Here is a 10,000-nt window from a genome sequence, read left to right as displayed (position 1 = left end):
AACTTGCCGATATCACGGCAAAATGATCAGAGTAGAAAAATTACCAATCCAGCTAAATTAGGAAAAAACAAAGAAGGATTCTTGCCAGAATAAGGATCTCTGAGTGGAATAAATGAGGCGGTACTAGTAGATATAACCTGTTCCCGATCCGACTTGTGCACTTCGCGGTACGAAACTCGTTGGGGCAAATTCGCGCCAATATTTATCTGAATGACGTATGGGTTGTGATGTAAGACCCCACATTGACTATTCCATTTCAATCTTGACTTCTCCATTTCACTTTTGTATTTTTGGTGGTTCCGGCGCAAACCATTTGCTGCAACACTAAACCATTTCACTTTCTACTAAACCATTTGTCATCACGCTAAGCCATTTGCGGTAACACTAAATCGTTTGACATTATGGTAAACCGATCAATGTTATGCTAGAGGTTCACGATTAACCATTTGCAGATAAAATAAGCCATTTCAAACTACTCTGAACCGTTTGTCACATCACTGAACCAATGTACGGTAAGCTGGACCGTTTGCCGTTTCACTGCAAATCATGTCAAAGTACACTGATCCATTCAAGACTTGACTTTGTCATTTTGACAAGGATAATTACACTGGTGGTCTTTGGCACTGACCAATTCTGTGTTAACTGCAATGATTGCATAAGGTGACTGATCCATTTCATTAAGAACTGAACCACTCGTGTTTTCACTGAATCAATTCACCAAGGGTATCTACACAGTTTCTGAATTGTCTAAACCATTTAATGTTTGTTTATTTCATTTCACTAACGGTGACTTGTCCATTTGTCTTGTAAATACATCGTTTCAAGTTCTGATAAACCGTTCTACAAAGGACAATTAAACCATTCCGGTTTATTCTTAACCATTAACTAGGCTTGTATTTTTGGCGGTGACGGCTGCCCATACTTTACAAGGCTTTCGGAGATGTCTTTCCTGTTGCCATTCATTTGCTTTGTGACATCCACATGGAGGATAACGTCATGCGAAAGCTAACAGATTTAGGAATGTCAAAGACTCTCGCTAATGAGGATAGGAAAGAAATATTTGGAAGGAACGTTGGAACTGCTCATGAGGCAGGATTAGTTGATTGCTTAACAGAAGAAGACTTTAGGAAGCGGCTTGGTTCTTCTTCGAGGCATTCAAAAAGGCATTCAAAGGGAAAGCAATTTTATGAATACTTTCTTCACAAGAAAGCCCCTCTTGTTCTATCTTGCATGGGAGCCGCGACTAGAATGATGGCAGGACTAGGATATCCTCCTGATGTCTACACACAAAACAGTAGTGAGTGCGCTAACTTTATAATCAAACATGCAAAAAAAAAAAACAAGTTGGACATGATCAAATGTGTAGAGCTGATCTGTAAAGTGGTTGTGCAGACAAGGAGAATGGTTTCTGGATGAAATATATGTTGACCAAAAAATGGAAGAAATTAACTTCTACCAAATGACAGAAGAACAGAGGAAAAAAGCATATGAAACATTTTATGTCCTACGGCCTGACCAAAGCAACCTGGCATCTGACAAGTCATTATGTTCAGGTGACCCCGCTGCAGGTGGTTCTATCTCTAATAAAGATCCAAGCTTAATCTCTGTAGCTCCAGAGGACAAGCAGATCCTCCACATCCCGTTCTAGAAATTGAAAGGAATTTTTTGCAAGAGTTCACAAATCCTCAGCAATACAGCAAGCGACATTCACCGATTTGGGGAAAGTGTTTACTACGTAGCCAGCAAGTCATCACCAGATAATCCACACAAAGTAATTCACAAGGGAAATGGCAAGTTCACCTGTGACACCTCTTGCATGAACTGGGTTACTTACAAATTTTGTGCCCACACTTTAGCAGTAGCTGAGGTGTCCGAGGAGACTTGTGAGTTTTTAAACAAAGTAGCCATGGAGACCAAGCCTGATGCCACGTCAGTGGCCTTATTTGACATGCCTAAGGGCAGAGGAAAAACAGAGGCAGAAAAAGCTACAGGTAGGCGAAAAGGTGGTCCTATAAGGAAGAAAAGTGATACAGTCGTGGTGTACATTACACCCACTGCGACAACAGCGACAGCTTTAACATCGGACAACACTTCCGAATGTCCACAAATTGCTTCTCCAGAAACCAGTCGCACTTGCTTCAAAAGGCCATCTTTGTGCTCGGGGGCCTTTGTTCTTACTTCACTGAAGTACTGCAACAGCAGGGTATCCATATGCTATGGGTGCAACCAAAAGCTATGGGACACTGTGGCTGTTCCACAGCCGCCTCTGAACCTGGTTATTGTTGGCAAAATTAGAAGGTAGTATATCCAGGACTGTGACTCTACGGTCAACTCCACCTTTGCTACATAGCAACTAAAAACATTGATAGAATATGAATCGTAATAATTACAAAATTGTATAGATAGCTACCAACTAGATACCTACCTACCGTAGCTAAAAGTGATTACATCAACAGAATTGCGGTGCAGTTTGATTATGATTTCTTCCTGCGTTAGGGTGCCGCTGTACACAGATCAACTCCACCGACGAGCACCCGAACAACTGCCGAGCCGCAATCGTTGAGTATATTAACATCCAACAGTTGATCGACAGAATCGTTGCTTTTACAGGCCACAAACGAGCGCCACAAAGCAGCCCTGAAGATTTTGGCCATTAAATTTTCAAACGAAGAATTGGCATCTTCCAACTGCAGTGGGACGCATGGCAAAGAAAAGCTAGATCCAACACGACTAGCTTTGAACCAAACGTAAGTGTGGTTCACAACAGCTAAACAACTCAGTGTTGTTCCCAAATGATAGGTAAGCTGTCCCAAAGTTCGTTTAATGTGTTTTGATGTAGGACCCACAAGTTCGCTCACTTTCGTGACTAAAGTATGTCCCTCATAAGAGTTGACTCATGACATGTCTACCAAATGAAAGAAAATGCCCTTGACACCCCATCCGGCTCTTTCCATTTGACAGAACTGGCCAACCAGAGACCATGATCAGTTTTATCCTAGTAATTCGAATTTCTTCAAAATAGCGCGAACCATTTTTGGAGTGACTGTTTTTTCTATTATTATTATTTTTGGGGCATTTGTTTCTAGTTGACTAATGTGTTATTATTTCCTCTTCTTCTAGAAATCATCTTAGAAAATTTTCCTGCAAATGAGGACCAGGGAGAGAGCGAAAAGAGTGTCTGGAAGTCGACTTCCAAAAAGATAGACACAAAATGCCACAGACAGAAATTTTTCCAGACCAAATTCAAGACGCCATGATTTCCAATACCCCCTTAGTTAATTTTTTTTGCGTGTCGTTGCATTATGTGAACATATATTTAGGCAGAATGTGTTTTTGTATATTATAATTTATTGCTTGATGTTACGGTACCCATTTTCATAACAATATTACTATAGATTGTAGTAAACTTCTTATGTGCACGGAACTTTCAAAGACTGGAATTTCAAGTAACAATTCGACCGAATACAAATGAATGCTGTTGTTGAAGATGTCGGTGATTTCCATTAGTTTGCATGCAGGCACTTTCACAACATGACTCATTTATGGTTTAGGAGCAATAAGATCTTCTGTGCCTTCTTTGCAGAACTGACGAATTTCATTACAAAGGTACAGTTTCCTTTGCTAATCCAAACCTTTGGGCTCCAAAGGAACGGGGTGGGGGTTTACTGGGGGGCAGAGAATCTTCCTTATGCAATATACTAAAGCTTTCTTCAGTTCCATCTGAAACATTGCTTGTAAAACATTACACGTGACCTTTCGCTTTTATATTGAAAGTGGTGGTGACAGAAAGGAGACCGAGTCATAAACAGGCACAATTGTTGAACCATTATGCAAGGAACATAGCTGTGCAACATTGACCCCATTAACAGTCAAAGTGTCTACTACAGTTGCTAACTTGTACAGCGAAGAAACAAAACACTTTCTTAAAGATTGTTTTAAAAGGCCAAAGCACCATTCACATGCAAATTTGGTGTGACCCACAATTAGAAAGCTGTATGTACAAAACTGATGTAGTCCAACCAACCTCCACGCCAAATACCAAAGTACATAAGAGTTTTTGTTTTGACTACAACAATTATCTGCGTGGAGATGCACGTTTGTTTCCCTGATGCCATGGTTTTCAAAAAAGTATAGCATAGCTCTGCGCACGCCAAAGGCGTGCATGCTCCGAGCACCATAGCTAAGAAAATATGGTAACCCATTGATGTGAGAAAATTTGGTTTTATAACCATGACGTCATGAACGTCCGTACATACGTCCGTCCATCCACCCCTTCATGTATGCCAATGTCACCAGTATTACGTAACGTAACCATATCATGGGCTCAAGTTTAGAGTTCATTGCGGAGGCAATAGTCCAGTTTAGCCTATAGCTAGTTTACAGCATACATCTTTGATATTGGACAACAATGTTATGGTCAATTGACACCTATCAAAACAAGGTATCCGCTGACCAGTATCACATGACGATATCACGGGCTCAAGTTAGACCTTACCGAGGTTAGCGGTTTTTTTTTTTTTTTAAGTTGACCGCTGACCTGGGACTGGTTATTGATTGGATTGCAGGCTCAAGCCAGGTCAGGCACTCACACTCACACCTGAACGAGGCTTAATTTTTCGCGCTCTTTCTGTGGCTCAACGCGGCTAGACAGCCATGCTACATCAGCAAAGCTCTTGACAGTCGATGCTTTTCCTGTTCAGGTACGGATTGGAAAATATATTTTTCTTGCATTTTTCGCTGGTTTCAATCCAGGTTTAACATAACAGGGATATAAACTTAAAGCTAAGTGTTTATTTTTAATTTGTTTAGGGCTGCTTTTTGCTCTGAATTGCAGTTTTTGGTATGTCTTAAGATTTTTAATTTCGAATCTACTAAGGTTGCAAGATGCCTGGACGGCCTATGTCAGAAGAACAGAAACGAAAGAAGAGAGGAAGAGAACGAGACCGACAAAACGGTACACCAGTAATGGCTTAAAGTTGGTGGAAGAAGTTACTCCACAAATTCTTTTCTGGGAGACTAAACCGTTTGTTATTTCTACAGATGAGTTATTTCAAGTGGATGCATATTTCTAAAACGTGGTTTAGTCGTTTTTTCCTTTGTTCAGGGGCACCCAACAAATCTGTTCCTCACTTTATCTGTTCCCCAGAGGAATCTTGCTGGCTGGCAAAAATACAGGTGTTACGATGAGCTGGCTGGGAAATTTATTATGGATAGTGGTTTTGCCTGGGAATTACTGACTTTTTCTAGCATTTCAACCCGAGCTGTCTGTAGAACTCTAAAGACTGAGAACGACTGAAAATAAAAAAAGAACCCCTTCCCTCTCCTAGAGAGCAGTGACAAACATACAACGACTGGTCAGAGTGATTGCGCTTGAGGAAAAAACCTCTTTTGTTCCGGTTTTGTCAGTTTTGTTCGGTCATTTGAAAGCACGCGGAGGGTTGCGCAGAGGTTTCCACAGATCGCCAATCACGGATTTTGCTGTTTTCCTCATTTACATATAAGAGTAATATCCGTTCTTATTTTATCTGTACGCTGAGATTCTCGTGATGTTCTTCTACACGGAATTGAAATGAACAGAGTGAATTTAAAACCAGTAAGTTATATTTTTATTCACAGATTTCAGTTTCAACCAGAGTTTTGACGGTGTACAATGTGTTTGTTGTTAGCGTTTTCGGAGGTATAAGACTTCTTATTGTAGTTTTTTTAATGCATTTTTTCGGTTATCTGTATTAGTCAAGTGCGTGATGATTTTTTACAGTTGAAGAAAATTGGGCCAACGAATTGTAAAAAAATTGACAGCAGTACGTATTTTTCTTATTTGTGTAGGCAGCCACGGGATCGACCAGGTGCTTTCCTCAAACACAAGGTAAGAATCAAGATAAATTTGCACTTATTTTAATTTAATTTATTTCGTTAGAAAGACGATTTATTGCTCTCGACAACTCCTGCAAAGTCTCTGTTTTTTTTGTTAACATAGAAACCAGTCTTTGTAGCCAGAAAGCAGATAACAAACATGCACTAAAAAATTACAAGGACGTGCACGGGACAATCCCTCAGGACCTGCTGAGACATTTGGAAGTCCTTAAGAAATGCAGGAACAAATTTGACTCTTTATTGTACGAAATGCTTTTCATAAGAACTTTAAAGCCAAATCTCTACGTGCAATCAGACTCTATTCGTGCGAAAGTATTTTTATAATTTTCACGCCATATCACTTTAAATGCTGTAATTTGCATGAGCAAACATGTTTCCTTGATAATGGAGTCATGACTCCTTCGAAACGTCGGATTTTATCGTTCGTTTTTACTGTGTTGGTTCTGGTCAGACTGTGGTTTTAATTGTGAAAATGCTTCTGATGATCAGGTGTTTTCTATTGGGTTGGGTGCTTAATTAAGACATACTATTGTTCTTACAATGTATGACTGTGTCAGCAATAACTGCTGTCATCAACACATACATTGACAAAACAATTATTGTTATTGTGACCAACAGCACTAATTCTTTTTTACTTGGCAGATTGTTTACTTTTCCTTTTCAACAATCACAAATTATCTTTAGTTATACTTTGTCTCTGTACAAAGCCAAACTGAGTTAGGCTTGTGAAGATGGGCATTCTTTGTTTGTTCATTCTTACGACTCTTTCTCTTCCATCAGGTTGAGTTAGGCTTGTGATGATGGCCATTTTTTGTTTGTTCATTCTTACGACACTCTCTCTTCCATCAGGTTGAGTTAGGCTCATGACAATGGCCATTCTTTGTTTGTTCATTCTTATGACCCTCTCTCTTCCATCAGGTTGAGTTAGGCTTGTGCCGATGGCCATTCTTTGTTTGTTCATTCTTATGACCCTCCCTCTTCCATCAGGTTGAGTTAGGGCATTCATGGTTTGCACTGAGAACTTTCTTTCCTTTGTGGCCCTCTATTCAGTTGTCTATTAAGTTTCAATTCTCCTTTAATGTGAATGGCTGCACATTCGTGTCATTGGGAGGAAGATGCTCAACAGTTGTTCAGTCATGGTAACATTTTAAATTTTATTAAAATAATTTATGGCATGGAGAAAGTCCATTCATTTTGACCACTTTAATTTCTAGACCTATATGGTGTGCAGAAATTTTACTGATCTTGTTATCCATCCAGCTCAAGATGTGACTGTCATATTTGGCGAGTCAAGGGATTTTTTTTTTATTTTTCAGTTGATCTGGAAAGATATATAGCCAAATTTCTTGACTGCTCTGCACCATGATAACTAACCAAACCACAAAGACATTCATGATAAATAAACATGTTTCAATTCAAGCGTAAATATTTATCGCAGAATAGTACAATAATAAATATGGAACTTTTTGCTATTCTCATACATTGCTTCTAAATTCACCCTTTGTGTGGGTCCCCTGTGATAACCATAGCTAGATCTGAAAACTCAATCAGTATTACTGCTGGCTATACCCAATTAATATTGGTCTCTTATTTATTTCCTTTCAATTATTTTTCAGGCTACCATGGAAATAGCCAGGAATTGGACATTAGCAATTGTGTAACTGAAGAGATCAATAAAAATGTAAAATGAAGAGCTAGTTCAAGGTTCCAGTTGTTCTTCCTTATTGTAGAGAATACAGATTTATCCTAGCAAGTATTTTATTGCTTTTGTGTACAATGTTGCTACAATCTTGGACAAATTAAATGGAACATTGAGACCACCCCTCCCCCCAAAATCAGTGATGGGAAAATGGCGCGTTTTGGCCTTCACGCACCTTCATCCTTGATTTGGGGGAGAGGGGGCATTTCTGTTCCATTTTATTGTCCAAGATTCTCCATGAGCCCCTGCTTGGCGTTACGAGTAGTATATGGGGTAATCACAACACAAAATCTGCTCTCGTTTGCTCAAAAGTTACATCATCCGAATACCTGAGAGTTGGCTGTAATTATTTTATATAAGCTATATTTACGTTTAAAGCAGGAGGCCTATAAAATGAGAACATAAATTGCAAACAAAAAAGAGAATAAGACTATTGGGGAAAAAAAAGAAAAACAAAAAGAAAGAAATCGGATGTAAGGAGGATTCGAACCTTCCAACACAGATTACCCACCCCATCCAACTATCCAACCTACCCATATTCTACGCTTTAGACTTTGCATCCGTGCGCGAACCATACCGAATATGCAAACTTATTGAATTTTTCAGAACTGCATTTGCGCTCCCTTAAATTTGCTGGCGATATTTACCTGATCTTTCTTCTGATTTTTCCACGCTGAAAAATAGAGCATGATTTACGTTCACAAAAATGTTGATGGGCATGATTTGCGGGCTTTCAGCAACGAATTTTGTCGATTTTTCACGATTTTGTCATCTGGCCAGAAAGGTGACAGAACAGATTGACACTTTTTTCCATTGCTTGTTAACCGTGCTTAACCGTTTAAAAGCGTCTCAAAACAGACGTTCATCGTATAAAAAGTCTCGTGAATCGTGCCTCAAACGTTTTAATGTCATGTAAAACCATTGAAATGCTCTACAAAGCTTTAAAAGCGCTACTTTAATGCTTGAGTCTTTTGCCATTGCTTCGTTTAATCTCGGCGATGCGACCCTACATAGACCCTATAGTTTTATCAATTAACTCCCCAGAAATGCTTTCAGAGTAAGATCAGCAGTGGGCGTGAGAACTCTAACTCTTACTTTTGTTTCCTCGGGGAATTCTTTTTCTTGATTGCATTTTTTTCGTCAATTCTACGTAGAGTTATACCCTTATTCTTGATCATACTGGCAAATTTTCATTTAAGTTTGGCTTTTTTATACGCTCCGCTTTTCTTAAACATAGCAACACTAGCGACGAGCGTGACTGCGTCAGAGGCCAGTGGTTTCGGATGATTAATGTGTTGACATATGACCTTTTAATTGACCAAATCTTGAATTTGTGACGTTGTAGCCTCCACAGACAATCTTGGACCCCTCCCCCCAAAATCAGTGATGGAAAAATGGTGCGTTTTGGCCTTCACGCACCTTCATCCTTGATTTGGGGGAGAGGGGGCATTTCTGTTCCATTTTATTCTGTCCAAGATTGTAGGTATTATGAATTCTGTGCTCTTTTTCCAGGGTGACAAAAGTGTCCTAAAATTCAAACTGCTCGAGACAGCAGTACATGTAGAGTATCATACCAACACAAGAACTACAGCTGTGTGTTTCACATTATCGTTCCATTATCATTATCAATAAGTATTGTTATTGTTATCATCATCATCATCATTATTATTATTCCTTTTATTTTTATATACATTAATAAATCAATTAATTAATTAATTTAATTCCTGGCTGGGAAATAAATTTGATCAGCTGGCAGGGAATTTCCTGTGTGTCTTGCTGGGAAAAAGGAACAGATAATGCTTTCCCAGCAACACTGAAAAACACCTGAAAATGCCTTAATAACATTTATTTTCATTCATTGGGGTATAAGAAGACATTTTACAAGAAATTGGTCGTTGGGTGCCCCTGATTGTTAACTGGAATTAAATAACAATCATCTGTACTCTTTTTCCACAGAAATGATCGATCTGTTGCTGGTTTGTTTGGCCTTAAAATGCAAGTGAACAAGAAGTTTTTTTACTCCTTCAACAGTGACAAGAATTTTGCACTTATGTTCTATACATGTAATCGCAATGAGTTCTCGTAAAAGTATATGGAGAAATATCACCAGCTTGTGTTTTCAGAAGTTTGTTTAGAGCACGTACAGGTAATTTGTTGGAGATCTTGTTTGAAGTTTGTCCTTTCTAGCCGATTCTGGTTCTAAGCCAAGCTGGCGTGTTTCAATGAAATACATCGAATTGTAAATGATCTCGTTTTCAGAGATAAAGTGGAATAAATAAAGTACATCATTAAAACTCCTTGTTTGACCTTGAACCGGCAAAGACGATCTGTCACATCACGAGCTATAGTACGTCTGTGATTTCTAATTTTAGCAAGATTCCTATTAGCTGGCGTTTGACAGTCGACTCTCAAATGGCTTCTCTCCTT

The 10,000-nt window shown here is 39.0% G+C and overlaps 1 long non-coding RNA gene across 1 annotated transcript; it reads left to right on the top strand.

The window, feature by feature from the left end:
- The first annotated feature begins 5,594 nt into the window (after positions 1–5,594).
- Positions 5,595–7,609, top strand: LOC138057791 (uncharacterized). Its single transcript, XR_011133713.1, has 3 exons — positions 5,595–5,677; positions 5,827–5,866; positions 7,491–7,609. It is a non-coding gene; the product is annotated as an uncharacterized lncRNA (long non-coding RNA).
- The last annotated feature ends 2,391 nt before the right edge of the window (positions 7,610–10,000 follow it).

Source organism: Montipora capricornis, chromosome 7, assembly GCF_036669925.1.
Source record: "Montipora capricornis isolate CH-2021 chromosome 7, ASM3666992v2, whole genome shotgun sequence".
NCBI lineage: Eukaryota > Metazoa > Cnidaria > Anthozoa > Scleractinia > Acroporidae > Montipora > Montipora capricornis.
The sequence above is the reverse complement of the archived record's forward strand: the minus strand, read 5'-3'. Positions and strand labels throughout refer to the sequence as shown.